Raw genomic sequence first — 25,413 nt, 5'->3', positions numbered from 1 at the left:
GCTGCGTTCCCAGGCTGACTTGGCATCTAGTCAGCAGATTGGTCTCTCGTACCCAGCCACAACAGGCCTGGGAACCAGCTCTGGGTCCCTGCAAGGGAGGAGGCCCAGCCTCCTGCAGGTGTCGGTGGGGGGGTAGTGTGGAGGGCCCAGGGAGGGCGGGCAGGCGATAGTACGGCAGAGGGAAGGGGGGGTCCCCTCCGTTTCTTGCTCCCCTGGAGTTAGGCAGGAGCTTGTGGGAGCGTGAAGGGGGAGCAGAATGGGGGGGGAGGTGCCGCCCCATGCCGGCCCACACCACCCCGTATCCACGGCGGGGAGCGCCAGCAGAGCCCCCTGCTCGGCGGGACGAGCCCGGGGTGCGAGCCCCGGCCCGCGACAGGAGCCGCGGTTCCCTCCGCCCGAGCCCCACCTAGGGGCCGGCCGGGAGCCCCGCTCCGCCCCCGGGGCCGCTCCCCCGGCCGGTCCCTACCGGGGGGCCGGGATGCTCCGTTCCCCCCCCCACCCAGGCTCGCCCCTCGCCCCGCCGCCCCCCCTGTGGGCCGGGCAGTCCCGCCCCGAGCCCGGAGGCCCCGCTCCCGCCCCGCCGGCCCTCGCCGCCCACCTGTGGGCCGGGATGCGCTGCGAGCCGCGGCCCGTGCCCACCAGGAAGTGCACGTCGCTGAGCACCTCGTTGTTGAAGAGGAAGGCGAAGCGCTCCTGCACGGGGGGCTTGGTGGCCTGCCAGTTGTACACGGGCTCCCGCTGCAGGGGCCGCCCGCCCCGCCAGCGCCGGCGCCGAGCCCGCCGCGCCGGGACCCCCGGCCGCCGCCGCCGGGGTGCCGGCCCCGCACTGGTTGTAGGTGAGGCCCGGCGGGGAGGCGGGGGCGTTGGTGCAGGCGGCGGCCGCGGCCCCGTTGCCCGGCGGCGGAGGCGGCGGCTGCGGGCCGGAGGCGGAGAGGCCCCCGGGGCCCCCGCCGCTCCCACCGGCCGCCATCTTGTGCGGAGGAGGCGCGGGAGGGGAGGGCGGCGCTGCAGCAGCACCAGCAGCACGAGCGGCGGCGGGCGGGACACGGCGGCGGCGGCGGCGGGGCCCGCCGAGGGGAGGGCGGCGCGGCTGCTGCTTATACACAGGGCCGGGCAGCAGCGGCGCATGGGGCTCGGGGCGCGGCGCCGGCCGCGGGTGGGGAGCGCGCAGGGGGCGGGGCGTAGGGGGGTGTGGGGCGGGGGAGCTGGGGGGTGTCTGGTGTGAGGCCTGCGGGGGGAACGGGAGGGGGTGTGTGGGGAATGAGGAGGGTGGGGGATGGAGAGGGTGCTGGAGGGCACGAGGGAGCGGGATGGAGGGAGGGAGATGGAGGGTGTAGGGGGAGCATGAGGAGGGAGGGGGCACAAGGAGAGGGGATGGAAGGTGGGGGGGGCACGAGGAATGCAGGAAAAGGGGTATTTTAGGTGTGAGGACTGCAGGGGGACCAGTAAGGAGGGAGGGGCGTGGGGGAGGATGAGGAGGGGAGAGGTGTGGGGAGCAGGAGGGAGGGGGTATGTCAGATGTGAGGCCTGCAAAAGTGAGGGGTGTGGGGGCCTGAGGAGTGCAGGTGGTGGGGGAAGGAGTTAGGGGTTGGAGGGAGCCATGCAATGGGGGGCCCAATGAACTCCCTGCTGTTTCCACCCTAGTGAAGACCCCAGGTGGGAACCATGGGGACACTGTCACAGTTCCTCTCTGGGAGGACATAGCTCTTTTTTTTTTAATTAGGGGGAATTAAAGCTTTTGGGGACAAAACAGCTCCCATGGGGGGCTGTGGGAAGGTTACCATTGACCTTGCAAGTCTGGGCCCACAAGGTGGATACCTCTGACCCTGGGGGTCGATGGCTTATGGGGAGGAGGCAGCTCCTCCGGAAGGTTAGGGTAGCCTGTTGGGGACACAAAACACTTCAGTTTATCCCCTGAAGAATAAGCCTAATGTAACATTCTTTGCCCAAGTGCAAACCAGCCCTTTCTAAAAACCAGGCACCCAAAACTTCATCAAGGCTGTGTTGATTAGTGTTCTGTAATCCCTTACAATCCTTAGGCCAAGGGACTGATGGTCTGTGGCTGATGTACTGGCTCATTTGGCTGTCTTCCTCATCTCCAGAGATACTGCCCTCCAATAAACTGATATTTCATGCTTAACATCTGCTACACTTGCAGATGTAGAGCACTTTGAGTTAAACCAGCCTTCGGAGAGCGCAGTAGGGAAAGTGCTGCAATCTGTCCACACTGACAGCTGCAAGCGCACTGGCGTGGCCACGTTTGCAGCACTTGTAGTGGCACTGGGAGCGGTGCATTATGGGCAGCTATCCCACAGAGCACCTCTTCCGATAATCTTGGAATGGCACAATATCTGCGGATAATCTTCATCCTAGAATATTAAGGAACTAGCGAGTGTGATATTAGCCCGTTTAGCGATGATTTTTTTAATAAATCTCATTACAGGCCTGTTAGTTTAACATCTGTAGTATGCAAAGTCATGGAACCAACCTGATCTCCTTCTTTGAAAGTAACAGATTTTTAGACAAGGGAAATGCAGTGGATCTAATATATCTAGATTTCAGTAAGGCGTTGTTTGATACGGTGCATGAATGAACTATACTAATTAAATGAAAGGATAGGGAGACTGCAGAGGGTATGTATTGAAGGGGAACTGTCAGGTTGTTTATTCAATCTATTTATTGCTGACCTGGGAACCAAGAGTAGGAGTGGGCTGATAGTGGGAGATTTGGATGACCTTAAGCTGGGAGTATTTAGTAACAGGATGAAATTCAATAGTGAGAGTGTGTAAGTATGCATTTTAGGATGACTAACAAGAATTTTAGTTTAAGCAACGGAGGGGAGAAGGACCTAGGAGTCCTGGTTGATCGTAGGATGACCACCAGAGCAGGCATGTGTGGAAGGATGAATTCAAACTGGAACAGGTACAAAGAAGGCCACTAGAATGGTCCCCGAGGAATGGAAGGCCTGTCATATGAAAGACCAAGAAGGATAAGAGGAGATATGATTACACTCTTTAAATATATCAGAGGATAAATACCAGGGGGGAGAGATTTTTTTCAGCTCAGTGCTAAGAAGGACCTCCATGACTTTAAGACTAAGCTAGATAAGAGTACAATGGGTCAATGATATATTATTCTTAATTCCCATTCTGGCGCTGTGGCTTGTGGGAAGAGGGCGGGGCATTCTGGGTCCTGTCCCAACGCCCCGTGATGCATCAGTTCGCTTCCCAGCAATCCCTGTGCTTCCGTCCACATTTGGCGCCATCTTTCAACGTTTTTTGTGCTACATGCTCTGTCTTCCCTTTTGGTCTGTGGGAATGGATCCCGAACTGCTGAGGAGTATGCTGACAAGTCTTGTCAGCACATCACGTTTGGCAGTCGAGCTATTCCTTAAGATCCAAAGTGACAGTGAGGAGTCTGACGATGATATCGAATCGCATAACGTGTACGACACGAAATTGCTTGTGGCATTCATGGACATGCTCAGCACCGTGGAATGCCGCTTTTGGGCTCGGGAAACAAGCACTGAGTGGTGGGATCACATCGTCATGCAAGTCTGGGATGACGAGCAGTGGCTGCAGAACTTTCGGATGAGAAAAGCCACTTTCATGGGACTGTGTGAGGAGCTCGCCCCCACCCTGCGGCGCAAGGACACGAGATTGAGAGCTGCCCTGACGGTGGAGAAGCAGGTGGCTATTGCAGTCTGGAAACTGGCAACTCCAGACAGCTACCGATAGGTCGCGAACCAGTTTGGAGTGGGAGAGTCGACCGTTGGAATCGTGTTGATGCAAGTTTGCAAGGCCATTAATCTCATCTGGCTTAGAAGAACTGTGACTCTGGGTAACGTGCATGACATTGTGGCTGGCTTTCACAAATGGATTTCCCTAACTGCGGAGGGGCGATAGTTGGGACACATATTCCAATTCTGGCACCAGCCCATCTAGCCTCCGAGTACGTTAATCGAAAGGAGTATTTCTCTATGGTTCTCCAGGCACTTGTGGATCACCGTGGGCATTTCATTGACATTAAGGCAAGCTGGCCCAGAAAAGTGCACGATGCACGCATCTTTCAGAACACTGGCCTGTTCAGGAAGCTGCAAGCTAGGACTTTTTTCCCGGACCAGAAGATCACCGTAGGGGAAGTCGAAATGCCCATTGTGATCCTTGGAGACCCCGCTTACCCTTTAATGCCATGGCTCATGAACACAGGGAGACTTGACAGCAGCAAGGAGCAGTTCAACAACAGGCTGAGTCGGTGCAGAATGACTATGGAGTGTGCTTTTGGCTGTTTAAAGGGCCACTGGCGCTCTCTGTATGGGAAGCTGGACCTGACCAATGACAACATCCCCACGGTTATATCCGCGTGCTGTACCCTCCATAACGTTTGTGAAGGGAAGGGTGAAAGCTTCACTCAGGGATGGAACTTGGAGGTTCAACACCTGGAGGCTGAATTTGCAAAGCCAGAGTGCAGGGCTGAGGGGCCCAGCGTGGGGCTGCGAGGATTAGGGATGCCTTGAGGGAGCAATTTGAGGCTGAAAACCAGCAGTAATGTCTGGTTCCCTGCACGGGAGTGAAGTGCAGTGGTTCCAATGTTAGTATGAATCTCTGTTTGCTCCGCTGACTTGCAGTGCCTGTTGCTCTCCTGAGCTAAGGTATCTTACTTTATGCGATAATAAAGAATGTTTTCAAAGCTAAAAAAATCTATTTATTGAAAAGAAACACAACTGCTTGGGAAACAGAAAGGGCAAGGGGGTGGGGTGGGGAACGATACAATCACAGATTTGCATATGTCCTGTTGTCATACTCAGCCTTTCTGTCTGGAGTGCTGTGCAATGAGTGCTGCACTTCAGGCTGGCTGTACTGCATGGTGATGGGGGTTGAGTGCAGTGGGTAAGGGTGGTAGTTTGCAGGGCTGGGTGGTGAAGCTACAGGTGTTGGAGGCAGCTGGTGGAGATAAGAACCCAGATGTTGGGGAAAGTGGGTTGGAGGTGACATGGAGGCACAAGGGAAAGAGTTTTGGGACAAGGGCTGTAGGAGGGGGCGGGGGTGGTAGTACTCTGCCTGCATGGCTACGAGTGCCTGGATCGAGTCCGCTTGACACTCCATGATGCTTATCAGCCGACCCGTGCTTTGCTGCCAGAGCGCCGCGCTTTTGTGCCAGCGATCTGCATTATGATGGCGGATCCTCCTTTAACTCTTCCTCCACTCCTGCGCTTTTAGATTCTCATTAAGTGACTGCTGCATTACTTCATGCAGCATGTCTTCTTTGCTTCTACGTGGCCTCTTCCTAATTCTTTGCAGTCTTTCGGGCGGTGATAACACGGATGGCTGAGATCTGAAGGTTGCATCTGTAAAGCCAAAATGCAACACTTAACAGAGGCAGCATTGTTCACACCAGACAGAGCAATGATTCCCCCGTACTTAAGGGCAAGCACAGTCTACACCAGGGGTAGGCAACCTATGGCAAGCGTGCCGAAGGTGGCATGCAAGCTGATTTTCAGTGGCACTCTCACTGTCCAGGTCCTGGCCACTGGTCCGGGGGACTCTGCATTTTAATTTAATTTTAAATGAAGCTTCTTAAACATTTTAAAAACCTTATTTAATTTACATACAACACTAGTTTAGTTATATATTATAGACTTATAGAAAGAGACCTTCTAAAAACATTAAAATGTATGACTGGCATGCAGAACCTTAAATCAGAGTGAATAAATGAAGACTCAGCACAGCACTTCTGAAAGGTTGCCGACCCGTGGTCTACACAATAGCATAATTTGCCCATCCCACAGTGAGCGCACATAACCCACGAAGCCCCAAAATGGTGAGTAAGCACAGGGTCAAGGGGGACTAATGGTTTCACGGCTGTACTGTCCTCTGGGTTTCTGTGTCTTGGGGAGAGCCAACAGCTGCAGGGGGCCCCTATACTGAACACTGTCCCCACATTTTTCACAGGAGTTCGTCCTGGAAGATAGCTTGCTGCTGAGGGTGACCTGGGAAGCAAGGGAGGGTCTTCTGCTACAATGCGGCTTCCGCCCTGGCCCATGTGCAGCTTGCCTGTGTGCAGAAATGGGCCCCCCACCCCTCATGGCACAGTGACGCAGACTGTTAGCCTGACTGGGACGAGGACCACAGTGGCTCTCCCAAGAAACCTGCGCAAGCGCATTGCCCAAGTTCTGGATGAGACCTTTGAAGAGATCACTGAGTCTGATAACCGCGATGTGAGAGAGCACATCAACGCCCTATTACGCATCTAGGCATGCATGCAGCCCTAACCCTCCTCGCCCCAAGAGCCTGCACCAAATAACTTCCTTTCCAAAATAAAAGCCGCTTACCAGGCACTTCCTCTGGTGTTTGTCCTTCCCCAAGCACCGGCCACTGCAACTGGCTACCTTCCTCCTGGCTTGAGAACAGCTCCTGGCTGCATGCATCTAGGGATTCCGGTGTGTCTTCCTCCTCCTCAGCACCCTCACTCCTGCTTTCCTCCTCCTCCTCCTGCCTTGTTGAACTGGGCTCTGAAGTGTCCATGGTGGTACTCGGAGTGGAGCTGGGGTCGCCCCCAATTATCACATCCAGCTCTTTGTTGAAACGGCAGGTTGCGGGGGCAGCACCAGAGTGGCAGTTTGCCTCGCGGGCTTTGTGGTAGGCATTCCGCAGCTCCTTCACTTTAACCCTGCACTACACTGCATCCCAGTCATGGCCCCTTTCCATCATGTCCCTTGATATCGTAATTCCTACAGCTGGAGCGCAGCTGGGGCTGGACAGCTTCCTCCCCCCAAACACTGATGAAGTCCAGCACCTCACCATTGCTCCATACTGGGGATCACCTGGCACGTGGAGGCATGGTCACCTGGAAAGATTCGCTGAGAGCACTCCATGCCTAGCTGAGCAAACAGGAAGGGGATTTTCAAAATTCCCAGAGAATTTAAAGGGTGGGTCTGACAGTTGGTCACCTGAGAACAGGGCAGTAGAGTTCAAAGTGATGACCAGAGTGGCTAGAACAGGCATTGTGGGACACTTCTGGAGGCCTATCAGAGCGCGTTAACAGACCAGGGCGTCCGCACTGGCGCTGCGATGCTCCAGCGGGGGCACATAAAACGTTATTCCACTCGCCGAGGTGGATTACCACGCGCGCTCTAGCCGCGGAGTTAGAGCGCTCTATGTGCCTTGCCAGTGTAGACACGTCGTGAGTTAGAGTGCACTGGGCTGCTTTAATGCGCTCTAACTCACAAGTGTAGCCATGCCCATAGTGTATTTCACACCAGTCTTGCACCTCACTCCATTACATGCTGCTGTGGCCATGGAGATCCTGTGGGAATGTGGGTTTTCTCCCCCACACTGCACTGCAAGATAACACAGCAGGCTGTGCATGCTGGCTGGCAGATAAGAGATTATCTGCTAGCCAGCTGGTATTCCTTACATAGAAAATGGCAGGGAGGTCAGGAGGAACCTGAAAGGCAGCAGATGGGTAGGTGCAGAGAAGCGCAATTGTAAGATCCTATATTGGTGCAAACTTGGTAGCCGTTAAAGCAAGGTGATTTATTTATCACAGGGAAGAGAATAACATTCCCCACTCCTCTCTGTTATCCGTTCTGTGGATGACATTCTGTCCATGGATGTGCATGCATACATATTTGAGAGCAGACTTTTCGTCCTTGGTTCCACATGTTGAGTAACTGCTCAGCCAGGAGGTATAGTTTCTTCCCCTTGTTTTTCTGTGGTTTTGATTATTGTTTGCTTAATACACGATGACATGCTGTTTATATTGGTCCAAAGCTCCAAGCCCTTTGTTTGTTGCAGGAGTTGCAAAGATAAATCACTGCATCAGCCATTGCTAAGGAATACTGCATTACTGCATTCATCTCTTAGGACGTGTCTACACTGGCACATTACAGCGTTGCAACTTTCTCGCTCAGGGGTGTGAAAAAACATACCTCTGAGCGCAGCAAGTTTCAGTGCTGTAAAAACAGTGCACCCTCACTGGGAGCTACAACCCTCGTAGAGGCTTTAAGGTTGCCAGTGTAGACTTAGTATCAAAAGCTTGCAAACTCATTTGGTGACAAATATATGGCGTCTGCTGTGTGACATACATTGACACTGAACAAAGAAGAATGAGGTATATATAGACAAATTCTGCTGGATGTGTGGCTAAAAATTAAGAGCCCAATCTTGCAAACACACACATATATGTAAAAAGATCAGGTGGGTGAGGTAACAGTTTATATTGGACCAACTTCTGTTGGTAGAACAGACAAGCGTTCAAGCTTACACAGAGCTCTTCTTCAGGTCTGCGAAAGGTACTGAGTGTCACAGCTAAATACAAGGGTGCAACAGATAAGGAGTTAACACATCTTGTAAGAGGCCGTTCAAGGTGAAATGGGCAGTTAAGACATCTACAGTCATAGGACAGATAAGGGTGAGTGGGTTACAAATTATTGTAATGCGCCATAAAGCCAGTATCTTTATTAACTCCATATTTTTGATGTCCAGCAGAGTAATGAATTTAAGCTCCGAGGCTCCTCTTTTGAAGGTATTGTGCATGTTTCCATTGAGGACAAGGACTGAGAGGTCAGATATGGAGGGATTGTTCTGTGAAAAGTGTTAAGCCAACTTGTGGAACTCCTTGCCTGAGGAGGTTGTGAAGGCTAGGACTATAACAGGGTTTAAAAGATAACTGGATAAATTCATGGAGGTTAAATCCATTAGTGGCTATTAGCCAGGATGGGTAAGGATTGGTGTCCCTAGCCTCTGTTTGTCAGAGGGTGGTGATGGACGGCAGGAGAGAGATCACTTGATTATTACCCGTTAGGTTCACTCCCTGTAGGGCACCTGGCATTGGCCACTGTTAGTAGGCAGGATACTGGGCTGGATGGACCTTTGGTCTGACCCAGTACAACCATTCTTATGTTCCTATCGGGGACAGTATTTTTGTCTTTTATCATTATTCTGTATGAGTTCATTTGAGAGCGTAGTGATTATCTCGTTTCATCCACATATTGGGGCATTTAGTGTACTGCACGAGGTACACCACATGTGATAGGCCTGTGTAGGACCTATGGATCTTGAAAGGTGTGTTGTGGGGGAGGGTGTTGATCATGTTAGCAGTGGAGATATGTCTGCAGGTCTTGCATCTGTTATTATGGCAGGGGTTGGTGTCACTTTGAGTTGGTGAGTCTTGGATTGTTTGAAGGCCAGAAGAGGGGGCTCAGGTAAGATTTCTTGTATGGATTGTAATTGTTTAATGATACTCCATATGGGTTCCAGTGTTGGGTGGCAGGTGACAACGAGGGGTTTGTGGTTGGAGATAAAAGACATTACCTCATCCACCTTGCTCTAATATCCTGGGACCAACACGGCTCCAATACCACTGCAAACAACATATAAGTTATTCACATGCATAGTCACATGCTCATATGATCAAAGCTAGTGATTGCAGGATCAGACCCTAAATTCTGCTCTCAGATACACCCATGGCAAGGAGCAGAATTGGCTTTAATATAGATGATCTCTGGATGGATTATAATTACTGAGTTTGTTACATTTAACAAATATGTTGCCTCTTTTTTTGTACTTGGTTTGGTGGCTACTGAGATTTGATGGTCCAAGAATTAAATAAATACAAGCATTACTTTAAAGAGACACTTTTTTATTTTAAAAATATATTTCTCTCATTCTAATGTAACAGAGCAATGAACATGAAAATAAGTTTTAAAACCTCATCTATGTTCTGGCTTTTATGCTGTTTGCTCAACACCTTGCAGGATGGGCCATTTTGCTGGATGTGCTGTTTTTGTGAATCTTTGCATAGTACTATTTACTGTCACAAAGCTAGACCCCCTACACTGCATAATGCAAGTAGCAACACAAGAAGCTTTCCAACTGCAGTCACATTTGTTTTTCATGTTTCACGCAGAAGATGAACATTAGGGGGAGCTAAAGACCGCTGCATGAATGCGACGCGGAATCCTTCCCAGGCCGTCAGATTATAGTTTAGGTTAGAGATAAGGGATTATTGGCCACTGCGATGAATCTTGTCATTTGTTAAAAATTCATATATATTGTTGGTAACCACGGGGACTGCACTTTGCCACGGTGGGAAGGCTTGTGTGTTCCAGTGACCCTGTGAGCTAGGCCTGAAGAAGTTTAAACTCCCGGTAGGGCTACACAAGCCAGACGTGTCAAAAAGGGTAGGGACGAGATGGAAAGCAGTCCATTGGTCTTCTAGGTTTGGGGTGGAGTGATAGGCCAATAACCTATCCTGGCAAAAAAGTCAAGTTACAGAAAGACAAGGCAGCCATTCTGGCAGACAGCATGAACTCAAGTGCAAGCCTTATATGTCCTGAAAAGGGGACTAGAAGCTAGGTAGTGGAGTTATGTAGGAGAGAGACTTCCCCCCCCACCCCAAGTGTCTTGGGCTGTCTTACTTTTTGCATAGGTTCCCCGCTGATTGCTCAGGGGGATGATGTGTGTTTACTCATTTTCCCCAGATGCAGTTCCCCAGACTCACTGTGTTCCTGTGCCCAGTTATCCTCGACAGGTGGTGATGTCACAGATGTGGCTCACCCTTACCCCCAATCCCATGTAGGAAGGGGTATTCACCACATGTCAAATCTGACAGTTGATCCCCTACACCAGTGGTTCTCAAACTTTTGTACCGGTGACCCCTTTCACATAGCAAGCCTCTGAGTGCGACCCCCCCCTTATAAAATTAAAAACACTTTTTTATATATTTAACACCATTATAAATGCTGGAGGGAAAGCGGGGTTTGGGGTGACAACTCCTGACCGCCATGTAATAACCTCGCAACCCCCTCAGGGGTCCCGACCCCCAGTTTGAGAACCCCTGCCCTACACTGACTTCTGTCCTGCAGCCCTTACTTGGGCAATACTCCCATTGACTTCACTTGGCGGATCAAGTCAATTCATGACTACAGCCTCCATCCATTGTATTATATATTATTTTCCCTTCAACTCAATACGTTGCACATGTCAACAGAGTTACTTGGGGTTTATAGCAAAATAACCGAGAGCAGAATATGGTCAATTAATTGTCAAGGGATTAGGAAGAAATTCCTCATGGGGAAGGTTATTCCATAATTGTCCATTGGGAATTTCTTGCAGCTTCCTCTGAGACATCTGGTACTAAGCAGTGTTGGAGAAAGATCACTGGACTAGGTGGACCATTGGTCAGATCCAGTCTGGGGATGGGGGTCCTATGTTCTTATGTTTTCATATGTGTTGGCAAATTGCTGTGGGCGTATATGGCACCATTGTAAATAATTAAGAAGAAAAGAACGTCAGAGAGGGAAGGAGGGACTAAAGGAATGCAAAGGGGAAGAAGGAAAAAAAAGAAGGGAAACAAATGCAACTTTAGAGTTAATTAGTGTTTGAATTGAATTTATGCATATTCAGTCCTATGTTTTATTTAGGAGCAGCTGTCAAGGATGTGATTTTTTATTAGGGCTGTCAAGCAATTAAATAATTTTGGATGTTTTCTACATTTTCAAATATATCGATTTAAATTACAACACAAAGTGTACAGTGTTCACTTTATATTTATGTTTGATTACAAGTATTTGTACTGTAAAACAAAAGAAATCATATTTTTCAAATCACCTAATACAAATACTGTACTGACATCTCTTTATCATGAAAGTTGAACTTACAAATGTAGAATTATGTACAAAAAAACCTGAATCCCCAAATTAAAACAATGTAAAATTTTAGAGCCCACAAGTCCACTCAGTCCTACTTCTTGTTCAGCCAATCACTCAGCCCAACAAGTTTGTTTACATTTGCAGGAGATAATGCTGTCCACCTCTTGGTTTACAATGTCACCTGAAAGTGAGAATAGGCGTTCTCATGGCACTGTTGTAGCTGGCATTGCAAGATATTTATGTGCCAATGCACTAAAGATTCATATGTCCCTTCATGCTTCAACCCCCATTCCAATGGATATGTGTCCATGCTGATGACAGGTTCTGCTCGATAACCATCCAAAGCAGTGCGGACCGACGCATGCTCATTTTCATTATCTGAGTCAGATGCCACCAGCAGAAGGTTGATTTTTTTATTTTGGTGGTTCAGGTTCTGTATCTCAGTGTTGCTTTTTAAGACTTCCGAAAGCAGGATCAACACCTCGTTCCTTTCAGATTTTGGAAGGCACTTCAGATTCTTAAACCTTGAGTCGAGGGCTGTAACTATCTTTAGAACTCTCACATTGGTACCTTCTTTATGTTTTCTGAAATCTGCAGTGAAAGTATCCTTAAAATGAACAACGTGCTGGGTCATCATCCGAGACCACTATAACACGAAATATATGGCAGAATGTGGGTAAAACAGAGCAGGGGACATACAATTCTTCCCCAAGGAGTTCAGTCACAAATTTAATGAACACGTTATTTTTTTAATGATCATCATCAGCATGGAAGCATTTCCTCTGGAATGGTGGCCAAAGCATGAAGGGGCATATGAATGTTTAGCATATCTGGCACATTAATACCTTGCAATGCCGGCTACAAAAGTGCCATGCAAATGCCTGTTCTCACTTTCTGGTGACATTGTAAATAAGACAGCAGCATTATCTCCTGTAAATGCAAACTTGTTTGTCTGAACAAGAAGTAGGACTGAGTGGAGTTGTAGGCTCTGAAGTTTTACATTGTTTTGTTTCTGAGTGCAGTTATGTAACAACAACAACAACAACTCTACATTTGTAAATTGCACTTTCACAACAGATTGCACTACAGTACTTGTATGAGGTGAACTGAAAAATACTATTTCTTTTGTTTATCATTTTTACAGTGCAAATATTTGTAATAATACAATTTGATTTCAATTATAACACAGCATACAATGTGCGTGACAATGTAGAAAAACATCCAAAATGTTTAATACATTTCGATTAGTATTCTATTGTTTAACAGTGCGATTAAAACTGCGATGAATCACGATTCATTTTTTGAGTTCATCGCGTGAGTTAACTGCAATTCGTTGGCAGCCCTCTTTATTATGTATATATATTTTATTTTGCCAGCCCTTCCTTCTTTGATCTTGTTGGGTGTGGCCCAAAGAATACTTTGAGGGCAAGCCCGCCCCGCTAGTTACCATGCTATAGAGTTGCCCAATACTTGCACAATTTATTAGCACTGCAGGCAGTTATGCAATTTAAATTAGTAAAATATGTGACAGCATAGCCCAGAAGCCATTTTTCAAACTCTTAGAACAATATCACCAATTCCAAGCATTCACAAATAGCGCGTCAGGTACCCCCAAAATAAAGAGATGGGCTGGGGAAAAAATGAGATTTTTGGAAATAGTAGGTTTGGGTTTCTTTTTTATTTGCCTTCTGGTGTTTGAGCCTTTCGGCTTCATCTTTTCAAGCTTTCCTGCTAAAAACGTTCCTCGTTTTTTTAAAAACGACAGCTGAGAGTCTCACGTCATCACAGAACTCCAGGAGCTGGGTCACTAAGAAAAACACCAACTATTGTTAGACTCACAATAAAATGGTGAGAGAGAACAGAATTTTGTAATTAACATCTCACTCCTCTGCCTCTGACTCAGCCAATGACTCTTCCTCACTGAGGAACAGCCACTAATCAGCTATTTCTAACGATATGGCTACACTAGCACTTTCATCAGTAAAACGTTTGTCAGTCAGGGGTGTGAAAAACACACCCTCCTGACCGACATAAGTTACACCAACAGACAAGCCGGTGTGGACAGTGGTATGTTGACGGGAGATGCTCTGTGGCCAACATAACTACCGCCGGTCGCTGGAGATGGTTTAATTATGCTGACAGGAGAGCTCTCTCCCGTTGGCATTGATTATCTACACAGGAGACCTTACCATGACGTAACTGCAGTGGTACAGCTATGCCACTGTAAAATCTCTACTGTAGACAGAGCTGAACTGATCAATACACAATGCCTTATAGTCTTTTGTCCAGCAGAAAATGTGCATCTCTTTTCCTCACATGCTTTCAACAGGATTTGGGGGCACCCAAGAAATGCAGGCTTAGAGCACTGAGGGTGGGGGGTATATGTCAGAGGCTTTATTGTCCGAATTTATTTGTAGTTTTCAGGCTTGATTCTGATCTTTCTTCCACCATGATAGAATCATAGAATCTCAGGGTTGGAAGGGGCCTGAGGAGGTCATCTAGTCCAACCCCCTGCCCATATTGCCCTAGAGTGAAATTAATTGTGGGGATAGCAGTCATGGAAGGCCCTAATGCAACAGAACCTGCTGTTCTGCTGCTCTTGGAAGCAGTCAGGGCTGCACACGTCCTGCAGCTGGCATTGATCAGCACCACACCCGATCTTCATACACCCCAAACAGAGGGGGTTTGGTTCCTCTAACTGATGATCCTTGTTACCATAGTATCTGAGCACCTCTCCATTTTTAATGCATTTATCCTCACAGCGCCCCTGTTAGGCAGGGCAGTGCTATCATCCCCATTTTACAGATGGGGAACCGAGGCACAGAGAGGCTAAGGGCCAGAGGTTAAAAATTACTTCAGTGCCTAGTGGGATTTTCAAAAGCATCTAGGTGCCTAACTCCCATTTAAATCTGAACACCATTGAAAATCTGGCCCTACGTGACTTGACCAGGGTTACACAGGAAGCCTGAGGTAGAGCACACAGACTTGAACCTGTTTCTCTCAAGTCCCAGTCACCCACTCCCAACCACTGGGCGACCCTTCCTTCCCACATGCTGGATCTTTCCACCCTTCACAATGACACACAGCCAGAGGCCACAAAACCCTACATCGTATGGGGATATTATTCCAGGCCTGAGGCCACAGAGTGGCTGTGAAACAGATCTGCCTACATGCCGGTGAGTTGAGGGTGAACTTTGCCTTCCAGCGCCCACGTCCCTTAGCTTTGTGATGGGGTGGTGACTGCCACACCATTAATGAGCTGATTGTCTGAAACAACTTAGAAAACATATTTACCAAATCTTCGCCGTTCACTTTTAAAATGAGCCATAAATATGATCTAGGATAAAATCAATGGCACCATCATCCTTTGTCCTTCTCAAGCACCTTTGTCACAGGACAGCTTCTCCCTGGGAGTAGACTGGGCCCAGCAGTGTCAAAGCAGGTGAGCCCTATCCAGCCAATTAAAAGGGGCTGGGCTACACCTGGGCCTATGAAGAGCTGATGGAGGCCTCGCAGAGGGAGAGTGATCGGGCCAGGCTGTACCTGGGGAAGGACAGCCATGTGGAGTGGAGCTAACAGCTGTGGCAAGTCCCTAGAGCAGTGGGTCTCAACCCAGTTACCATTGTGGGTCGCATCCAATACTACCTGTATGGCCCTGAGGATGTCACATGGGCCGCAGCTGTGTGCTGATTGGGCCGCAAGCGGCCCGCGGGTTGAGAACCACTGCCGTAGAGCCAGGAGCCAGCCAGGTGCTCGGGCAGGAAGGAAGAGCTGAGCTCACTAGAAGTAGGAAATCGCCAGGGACAAGGTGCCGTAGACTCCTGGCAGGGGTGGCCTGAAGCAGCCTGAGAGCAAAGAATGAGCGTTTTCTGTTTGCTCACTTCTGAGAAAGAATAAACCTGCTGCTTGAAAGAGACTGGGTGTGGCAGTAACATACTTGACCGATAGCTGGGAAGACAGAAGCACCCGCTTGGTGACAGCCTTTCATCTGAGGATCTAAAACCACCTTACAAACACTAATGACACAACCCCCCTCTTCTCTGGTTATCATCCCCCTGGCACAGATGGGAAACCAGGTAGAGAGAGATCGGGTACCGTGACTTGCGCCAATCTCACTCAAGTCCCAGGCAGATCTAGAAATAGAACCTAGGAGTCCCGAGTCCCCTCAAGTCCTTGTTCATTGTGGTGGTTCTGTGCCCCCCTCAGGAAAAAACATAAATAAAATCACAGAAAAACAAATGTGCCGTCAGCCACTGTGGTATGTAGTATAACCTGTGGAGATGTGATTTCAGCCCTTCATTCTTAAAGAAAAAGTACATTTCTAGCCCTCGTGGCTGTGGAAAAAATGTGAAGCCAGTGCAGCCTAAAGGCTGGAAAAGCAGAAGGCAAAAAGAACACCAATGCTATTATTTTTACAGAATCTCATGATTTTAAAGCCAGTCTCATGACTTTTGGTGAGCCTGACTCATGGTTTTTGAACAACTGGGGTTGGCAATACTATATAATATAATATACTATATAATATATATAATATACTATATAATATAATATAATATAATATAATAATAATGGCTCCAAAGCAGCCATTGCAAAGGTGCTGGTACTTTTAACAGAGTGGCAGAGAACTAAAGGGCCTTCAGTTAATGCAGGGGTGTGCCGCTAAAGGGAACCAAAGCAGAGCTAAACTCTTGTCCTAAAGCCACAGCAGCGTACTCAATCACTACCCAATGCTCCTTTTCATAGATGAATACAGTGCTTGTCCATAAGGGATACAGCATGACGGATGTGTGAGTTATTTGAAGAGATGTGAATGAGAGGAAGGTACAGAAAGTGCCATTGAAAACACAGTAGCGGTCCCTCCATCGTGATTGTGGTACTAATGGATCTCCTAAGTATAGGGGTTACAGCAATTACCTGGTATGGTGGTGGTTGAGTTGGCAGTGTGACTACCCTACCGTACAGTGGCTCATATACACAGATACCTAGAGAGTGATAAAAATACATTATGGAAACTACCCCCTAGAAATAAATACATGCAACCAAATAGAAATGCAATTCCACATTCAGAGAAACCCAGGATGGCTCCCTCACAGCTACATGCCCTTGGAATAAGAGTTTATTTAAACATTCAAACAGGTGAGATGCATGAATCATCAGCCACATGATGCCTTCTGGATCCAGGCATGTTCAAAAATGACTCACCGCCTATTGGCAGCTCCATGCGCAGAGGAGCCTCCAGGGTCAGAGAGACACATGCCAGGAAAAGAGACGGGATAAGTGTACATACTCCCCAAGCCGCTCAGAGGGATCAGGTCATGCACAGCAAGTCATCAGGAGCATATTGCATAGCAGAGCTGCTAATTTAAGTAGATGGAGTCTCTTTCCAGGGATCTGGGGGGAAAAAACAACCGCTACCAAATCAGAAAGTCCCCAATGTATATTGTCTGTAACCCAGCCATCACCAGAGCACCTCGTTGCTAAATATTGTTGTTAAGACACATGAAACACCATCCCTAGCTGAGCTGTTTGTGGCGATTGAATCCGAAAGCATGAACTACTGCCTGAACCAAGGGATCTGAGCCTGAGTAGCAGATTCACACACCTCCGCCGGCCGTTAGAGGGGGACAGAGCCACACTGCGCTACCGGGGGTAACACTTGCCAAATTAGCCCAAAGGGCACCACCCTGTCCTTGCTGCCCTGTGGTTCAGCCCCCTAATACTTAGCTTTTAGGCACAAGTGTCGGAGAGCAGCCTGATGCCCCAACCAGGTATGCAACATCAAAGTAGGTGGGGAGAGGAGCATTACCGGAGAGGATTCTCCATCATAGCAGAAGAGGGGCCAGATAAACTCGGGAGAAATTGAGAGGAAGGCAGTTCCTTCCCCTAAAGACAACCATTGTCTGGGCTGTCAGGCTAATGAAAGGGGCATGACTGAGCACTCTGGAAATCCAAGATCTTTGAGTAACCTAGCAAGCAGCAGCGAAGGCTGCCATGGGAGGAACCACCTCTGGAGGCGATTCAATCTCCCTGGCCCATTGCATCCTTGGCCTCCCAACTGAGCCCATCAGCCAAGGCGCCAATTGCAATGGTGTTTATTTTGTGATGTGGCCACCTCGCTGCCGGAAACTGGACTGAACCTGTAATTAGGGCTGGGATGAGCCAATTTTTGTTAGTCAAGATTGTGAGCTCAACTCTCCACCCCACCTCAACTAAAGTCCCCGTAGCCAAGTTCCCCCTCATCTCATGGAAGGATGTACTCATTGGAGATCAAAAAATAATTATCGATAAACAAAAGGTGGACAGGCCAAGCCCTTCCAATTTATCAATATGAGAGAGAAGGAGCAGGAGTGCATTGATCCTTTTGGGTGTGTTTCCCATTCATTTCCCATTCCTCCCCTGCTACTGCTGGTTTCTTCGTGTGGATTCTCCCTTTTATTTCCCTCATTTCACACCCCTGAGTCTGCCCTGCTGGACTCCTATGCCTGTTGCCCTGCTAACTTCTTCTTGCCTCTTCCCTGTCTCTCACTCCTGCTAATATCAAAGTACTTTATGGTCTCCATCTCCCTCCAGCTAACTGCCTAGTTCCAGCGGGGTTATCACAACTGCCCATCTCCAGCTGCCACCAAATCTCCTGAGCCCAGCAGGCCATCCCATCCCATCTCACCTCACAGCGAACGTGCTGTTGGCTGACTGGACCACACCAAAGGATGGGAGACTGCTCCATGCGCACCCCCATCACCACCAACTCGTTCCACGCAAGCAGCCAAACAAACGGTCCAGTGCTAACATCTTTGGAACGTGCTCCCAGGCCGTTGCACTGACGTTCAACTCTGGTCACGTGGCGAGGAGAGAGCCTCCGTATCCTGCTACCGAGCCCCCAAGCCAGAGCTAAACCAGACTAACAGGTCTGACATTCCGTCCAGGCGACATGGTGACGCTTACCCATTTTCTGGTACGTGACATTTATGCCATAATGCAAAGCAGAGATAGGACAAGCTGGGCCTGCAAGCTGCACAACATCAGTCACTATCATTCTACTGCACTTTACCTTCTCCACGTCCCCTCTTCTCAGTGATCACTCTTGAGTCAATGTTATCTGGAGCTCTTATATGGCCATTTATCTCTCTCTCGCCATCACTGAAGTGCAGCCACCTCTGGGGTGGAAACACAACAGCCATTCTCCGCCGCCAACGCTCCAGGAAGGAATGCCAAAACCAGCACATCCAGTTCAGTCTACTGGAGAAACAGTCACGGGATGTGAGTGAACAATAATGATAAACAGCCTCCCCAGCCTTTCCTGCCTTAGTGTTCAAAAGCACCTGTGGGTGTTAGACACCTCCCACCCTTTGCTTTCAGTGCGTGCCTGACTCCCTGTGGCGCTTTTGAAAGCCCCACCCCTTGTCGCTAATCTTGTTTAGACTGTAGGAGTGCTGGGGCAGGGCCTTGCTATATTTTCTCTGGGTGGGCTCCACAAAGGTCATTAGGTGCCTCTTGCGATCCCACAAAACTCCTGCTCAGGTGCCGCCAAACCATAAAGACACCTAAATGCGCTTGGTGCCGAAGTTTTTTCCTCCGAGCAGGCGCCTGGCTCCTGCCTGAGCCCACGTACAATTTATGCTTCGGGAAAGACTGGGGTTCGGCCTGACTGTGTCACACACAGGGCCTGATCTGGTAGGTGCCCACTGAGCACACCTAGGATCAGGCCCCTCAGGTGAGTTCACACTTAACAACCGGGCGGGGGGGGGCTGCAATTTAGCCTACTGATCAGGGTACTCACCCCGGGTGTGGCAGACCCCCATTTCAGTCCCCCTTCCTCCTGGGAGGGGAGATGGGATTCAAACAAGGCTCTACCACCTCTTAGAGGAGAGCCCCAAGCTCTGGGCTGCAAAGTCGTTCTGATCAGCTCTCTGGCCCCATGACTATTTCCATCTGCCATTGTTTAATTAAAGTGGAACAACTTCAATAGGTGCAAATGAGGGAGCCCCGCAGCCGAATATCCCATATGGGTTAGAGCACCCACCTGAGAGGTGACAGATTGCTGTTCAAATCCTCTCTCCCCCCTGGAGGAGGGGGGACTCGAGCCAAGGGTCACCCCCACGCTGGGTGATTACCCGAGTCACTGGGCTAAAGATTATAAGGAAGGGCCTACCCTCAAGCTGCTTTGTTTCAGCTCCCACATGCAACTTAGGCAGCTGAATGCCTATCTTCCCCTGGTTCATGGATTGCTAGCAGATAGGCACCTATCACTCCCCATGCATTGCATAGGAGCCTAGGCGTCTAACTCAGGTGTTGTGGTCACCGTGTTGTTCCTGAGATTTTCTAGGCCCCTAAAAGTTAGGTGCCTACGCTTAATACACAAGAAGAATCTACAACTTAGAGCTGGACTATGGCTGTGGCTGTGGGATCTTTGATAACCACAAATGATCAAGACCTTGGTGTCACATCTCAACAGAAACGCAGCACCTTCAGTGGCAAGAGCACCCCCAGTCCTCCTTTTGCTGTATCAGCAACCCCACTGGCGTGAGTATCCAGGTATTCCTTGGAGATCGCCGGTCTTAGCACTCACCGTAACGGCCACACGTAGCTTGTGAGAGGCGATGAGCACGCAGGTGGAATGGCCTCCCATTCTAGAGGGCTGGCTGTCTCCTCTCTGGCGTGTTAATTATTTCAACTTGGCCAAGCCTGACCTCCTCCTCCTCTCCGTTGGCACTCAGGGTCTGCTCAGTGGCAACACACGGGGGTGGGATTCTGATCTCCTGCACCTAATTAAGACTGAAGAGCGGGGAGCTGTGATATGTTCCGTGGTGTCACCCAAAGATCACCCAATCTAGCAAGTAACTGTACACCACATGCCCTGCAACTGACCCGGGCTGCAGTTACATTCTCCAGTGCTACCACGATAAATAACCCTGCCACTGCCGGTTATCTGCATTGCGCTAACTCACTCCAGCGTGGGAGGAGATCAGATTCTACATAAGGCTGGGCTCTGCTCAGTTCCTGCTGGGGAATTGTTTATTATGCAAATTGCTGTGCACTTATTTATAGCTCTGTCCCCCCCTTAGCTCCCCCCATCAAGGGAGATTATTTTGAGGTGATGCTAAAGCAGTCAAATGGCTTGGGCTATTTTAATGTTGCATCGGGGCTATTTTCAGAACTGTCCTCCTCTGCTCATGCTTTGAACTGGCTTCCAAGTTCCGGGCACTCGTGGAGGTAGGGGAAGCTTGGGGAAGAGAAAGAAAAAGAGAATTTCCCAAAGAGCTTTCAATTTAAGCTCTGTGACCCTGCTGCCATTGGAGTCTTGACTTTAGCAAAGCTTTTGATAGTCTCCCACAGTATTCTTGCCCGCAAGTTAAAAATGTATGAGATTGGATGAATGGACTATAAGGTGGATAGAAAGCTGGCTAGATTGTCAGGCTCAACGGGTAGTGATCAATGGTTTGATGTCCAGTTGGCAGCCAGTATCAAGCGGAGTGCCCCAAGGGTCGGTCCTAGGGCCGGTTTTGTTCAATACCTTTATTATGATCTGGATGATGGGATGGATTGCACCCTCAGCAAGTTCGCAGATGACACTAAACTGTGGGGGGAGAGGTAGATACACTGGAGGGTAGGGTCCGGGTCCAGAGTGACCTAGACAGATGGGAGGATTGGGCCAAAAGAAATCTGATGAGGTTCAACAAGGACAAGTGCAGAGTTCTGCACTTAGGAAGGAAGAATCCCATGCACTGCTACAGACTAGGGCCCGAGTGGCTAGGCAGCAGTTCTGCAAAAAAGGACCTGGGGATTACAGTGAACGAGAAGCTGGATACGAGTTAGCAGTGTGCCCTTGTTGCCAAGAAGGCCAATGGCATATTGGACTGTATTAGTATGAGCATTGCCAGCAGATCAAGGGAAGTGATTATTCCCTTCTATTTGGCACTGGTGAGGCCACACTTGGAGTATTGCATCCAGTTTTGGTCCCCGCACTACAGAAGGGATGTGGATAAATTGGAGAGAGTCCAGCAAAGGGCAATGAAAATTATTAGGGGGCTGGGGCACATGACTTACAGGGAGAGGCTGAGAGAACTGGAGTTATTTAGTCTGCAGAAGAGAAGAGTGAGGGGGGATTTGACAGCTGCCTTCAATTACCTCAAGGGGGATCCAAAGAGGATGGAGCTCAGCTGTTCTCAATGGTGGCAGATGACAGAACAAGAAGCAATGGTCTCAAATTGCAGTGGGGGAGATTTAGGTTGGACATTAGGAAAAACTTTTTCACTAGGAGGGTGGTGAAGCACTGGAATGGGTTCCCTAGGGAGGTGGTGGAATCTCCTTCCCTAGAGGTTTTTAAGGCCCGGCTTGACAAAGCCCTGGCTGGGATGATTTAGCTGGGGATTGGTCCTGCTTTGAGCAGGGGGTTGGACTAGATGCCCTCCTGATGTCCCTTCCAACCCTAATATTCTATCAGTCAACAGCAAACTTCCCATTGACTTTAACCTGGCCGACATCTGGCTAGATAAAGACTGTATGGCAGGGAGAGTCTGAAGAGGTTGGTCAAGGGAGGAAGGATTTCTGGGAGTAGAGAATTTTAAGGAGTGTTTTAAAGGATGGAAGTCGGTGGGCAAGAATTGGAAGACCGTTCCAGTAGAGGACACCAGGCTGGAAGGCATGAAGCTGAAACATGGGAGCAGTTGAGTGGATCTGTAGGGCGAGTGGGTTAGAAGGACGGAGCAAATGGCATGGCATGACCAAAGCAACGGGAGGAGAAAGGCAGGTGTGGCAGACACATTTAGGACAAAATGGAGGGGGAAGAAATGTGAGAGGTGGGGAGAAAACCTGTCTTGAGCCATGACAATTACCTTGATGGCTAATCATGCTGGCCTGTGGCATCACTGTATGGTAAATGGGGAAGCATGTGTTTACAGGACAGCTTCTCTCCCATTATGCTCCTGAGTGGGTTCGTTTGACGCAGCTGCTGAATTCAAACATTGCAGGGAGAGGAGGAGAGGGGATTGGGCCATTTCAGGCCATGCCCATGACACTCTTGCCAAGGTCGTACAAAGAGTTAGATTTTGAAAGGGGAAGAACGAGGTGGCCCCACAAATCTTCGATGCCCATTGACTTGAATGGGAGCAGAGTTAGCCCAGCACTGTGTGCTTTCAAAAGCCCACGGCTTCTACTCCTTTCTCTGCCACTAACTCATTCGTGCCCTGGGCCGGTCACTAACCCTCTGTCCCTTTGCTTCCCTGTCTGTAAAACAGGCTTCGGAGGAAGGTATCTGATTGTTCTCTGACACGGGGGCTGTCTTAACTAGAATTGTTCTGTTTTAAAAAATAAAAAGCTGTTTTTTTTAAAAAAAAAAAAGTTTTGACCAGAATGAAAATGTTGGTGGAAAATGTTCATTTCAGTAACAATTTTAAATTGACAACACAGAAATTGAAAACCAAACATTTTTTCACAGGAGATTTAAAAAAGCATTTTAAAACATTCCTGAAAAAAAAAAAAACACACACCATTGGCACTCTTAAATAGGGTGACCAGATGTCCTGTTTTTATAGGGACAATCCCATTTTTTGGGACTTTCTTATATAGGCGCCTATTACCACACCTCCACCTCTGCCCCCACCCCCTATCCTGTTTTTTCACAGTTTCTGTCTGGTCACCCTACCCTTAAACAATTATTTGTCATGGACCAGGCCCCCATTGTGCTAGGCACTGCACAAATGCAGAACAAAAATACAGCCCCTGCCCCAAAGAGCTTCCAATCTTACATTGACACAAGTGAGGTCGACTTACAGCCACCGAAGTCAGCACATCGCTCAGGTGTGTGCCCGCTTGGTTGTTGGCACTGGCACCGCGCTTACCCACCAGGAGCGCTTGTGGCCATGTAAAGTGCAGTGCCCTGTGCAGCTGTCCAGTGCAATGCCTTTTGGAACATTTTTGCAAGGTTGTGTGAGATAACTCGTCCAGGGTTCTCCAGCCTGCAACTTTCTCCTCCTATAATGCCATCCGTATCCCATCATTTTCATGCCATTAAAAAAATATATATATATAAATCCCACAAACCAAGGCAGTGTTTTTTGGTCTCTGCCCTATCTGAGGGAAGCACAGCAGGTAGGAAGGTCCCGGCCAGGTTTTTCCATTTTTAACAGCCACCTATCCCCAACACCTGCAAAAGGGAATTAGCTCCTTTTTTCTGACCACATCAAAACCAGCCACCTATTAAAAATCTGCTGTGAATTGGGTGAGTCATGCAGCTAGCCAGAGCGCCTGTCTGAGCTTCATCGGCTTCTGTGTGGGAAGATTATTGCCAAAGAGCCACAGTAATACATCAGCAGCCCCCCTGCCCCAATCAGCTCCCCCATCCCTACTCCCAGCGCCTCTCACCCACCAGCAGCCCTGCCGATCAGCACCTCCCAATCAGCTGTTTCGTGGCCTGCAGGAGGCTCTGAAGGGTGGGGGAGGAGCAATGGCACTGCAGGCTCAGGGGAGGGGGTGGGAAGGGGTGGAGTGGGGGCAGGGCCTGTGGCAGAGCCAGGGGCTGAGTAGTGAGCCCCCCCCCAAGCACATTGGAAAGTCGGCGCCTGTAACTCCAGCCCCGGAGTCGGTGCCTATACAAGGAGCCGCATATTAACTTCTGAAGAGCCGCATGTGGCTCCGGCACCAGAGGTTGGGCCCCGCTGGCTTCGAACATCCAATCACTCCCCCGGCCAAGGCAGGGCTGAGCCCCTAGAGCACATTTTAGGCAGTTTAGACCAAAAAGCCCAAAGCAACAGTGGAGGGTTTTGCTGAAACAGACAGAAGCTTCCTTTGCTTAGTTTCATCCAATTGCACTGACACCCCCCTCACACAATGAAATAGTTCTCCCCCTCCTTAGAGCTTAGCTTAAGCTGCAGCTTTTTCTCCTCCGAGCCATACTCCCCCGACCAGCTCTGAACTCACTCACTCCGAACAGGGCACCCAGAGCTAAATGCAGCACTCCAGGCGCTGCAAGCACACTGGTGCGGGACGGGCCCTGCTCCCGCATGTGATGTGCGGCACACTCACCTATTCAGCAGGAGTGGATCCAACACGGCAGCCTGAAGCAACCAGCTGCAGGCCTGATCGATGCCACTTTACCTCACTCTCAACTCAACGGTCAGATTTTCAAGGCAGGCAGAAGCAGAAGAGCTGCCAGCTGAGAGTGCCGACAGCCAATGCTGGGCACCCCACGGCAGAAGGCATCAAGCTGAGCACCAGCACCCTGCCTTGAGCTCAGCTGCCAGACCAGTGCTGGAAAGGCCCTGCCCTGCCAGGCAGTTTACGGCTTAACACCAGCACCTTAGAGAGGGATCATTGCAAGCCAGGATCCTTTGGCATCTGCAGCCTAAAATTACCTTGCCCCCCGGTCACTTTGCAAACCTGGGTCTGGCCGCCTCAACGTTTCTTTCAGCTCTTCCTGCCTCTGTCCCACTCCTCAGCCGCTTTGCAGAGTGGTTTCCCTCTAGACGTATTAGCGACATTGTAGTTTTCCACCTGTGATTCTAATCTCTCTGAGCACTCGAGAGTGTTTGCTGCCCTCATCTGCAGATTTCACTGAAGGGATCATTCCCCCTTCCACATCACTGATGAGGATACTCAGATGGATAAGACCTAACCCCAGAATCTCCTGCAGGGCTGTAGGTTTTAGTGCACCGATAATGGTCCCGTTATTCCACAACACGTACGGAGCCCTGATCTGTGACTGGGGCTCCTAGACTCTACTATAAGACATAAGAAAAAAAAAAAAAAAAACCTGCCAAGTCTTC

General features: G+C 49.4%; 1 protein-coding gene and 1 long non-coding RNA gene across 5 annotated transcripts in view; both read right to left on the bottom strand.

Annotated features, from left to right (window-relative positions):
• The window catches only part of BTBD2 (BTB domain containing 2), a 40,571-nt gene extending 39,817 nt beyond the window's left edge, over positions 1 to 754 (bottom strand). The window contains exon 1 of one of the 3 annotated variants that reach the window (XM_039516011.1): positions 599 to 754. The gene's annotated coding sequence lies outside the window, so the exon portion shown is untranslated. The remainder of the gene's footprint in view (positions 1 to 598) is intronic. The other 2 variants (XM_039516012.1, XM_039516009.1) reach the window with 2 other exon arrangements.
• A 15,897-nt stretch (positions 755 to 16,651) lies between these two features.
• LOC120391786 lies at positions 16,652 to 20,546 on the bottom strand. 2 transcript variants are annotated; one of them, XR_005591485.1, is made up of 3 exons: positions 20,220 to 20,546; positions 18,702 to 18,889; positions 16,652 to 17,044 (listed from the first exon to the last, which is right to left on the bottom strand). It is a non-coding gene; the product is annotated as an uncharacterized LOC120391786 (long non-coding RNA). The 2 variants fall into 2 exon arrangements; XR_005591484.1 differs by having other exon boundaries at positions 18,702 to 18,886.
• Between the last annotated feature and the right edge of the window lie 4,867 nt (positions 20,547 to 25,413).

The sequence above is a fragment of the Mauremys reevesii genome, linkage group 26 (genome assembly GCF_016161935.1).
Source record: "Mauremys reevesii isolate NIE-2019 linkage group 26, ASM1616193v1, whole genome shotgun sequence".
NCBI lineage: Eukaryota > Metazoa > Chordata > Testudines > Geoemydidae > Mauremys > Mauremys reevesii.
Note: the sequence above shows the minus strand (reverse complement) of the source record. Positions and strands in the feature narration are given on the sequence as shown.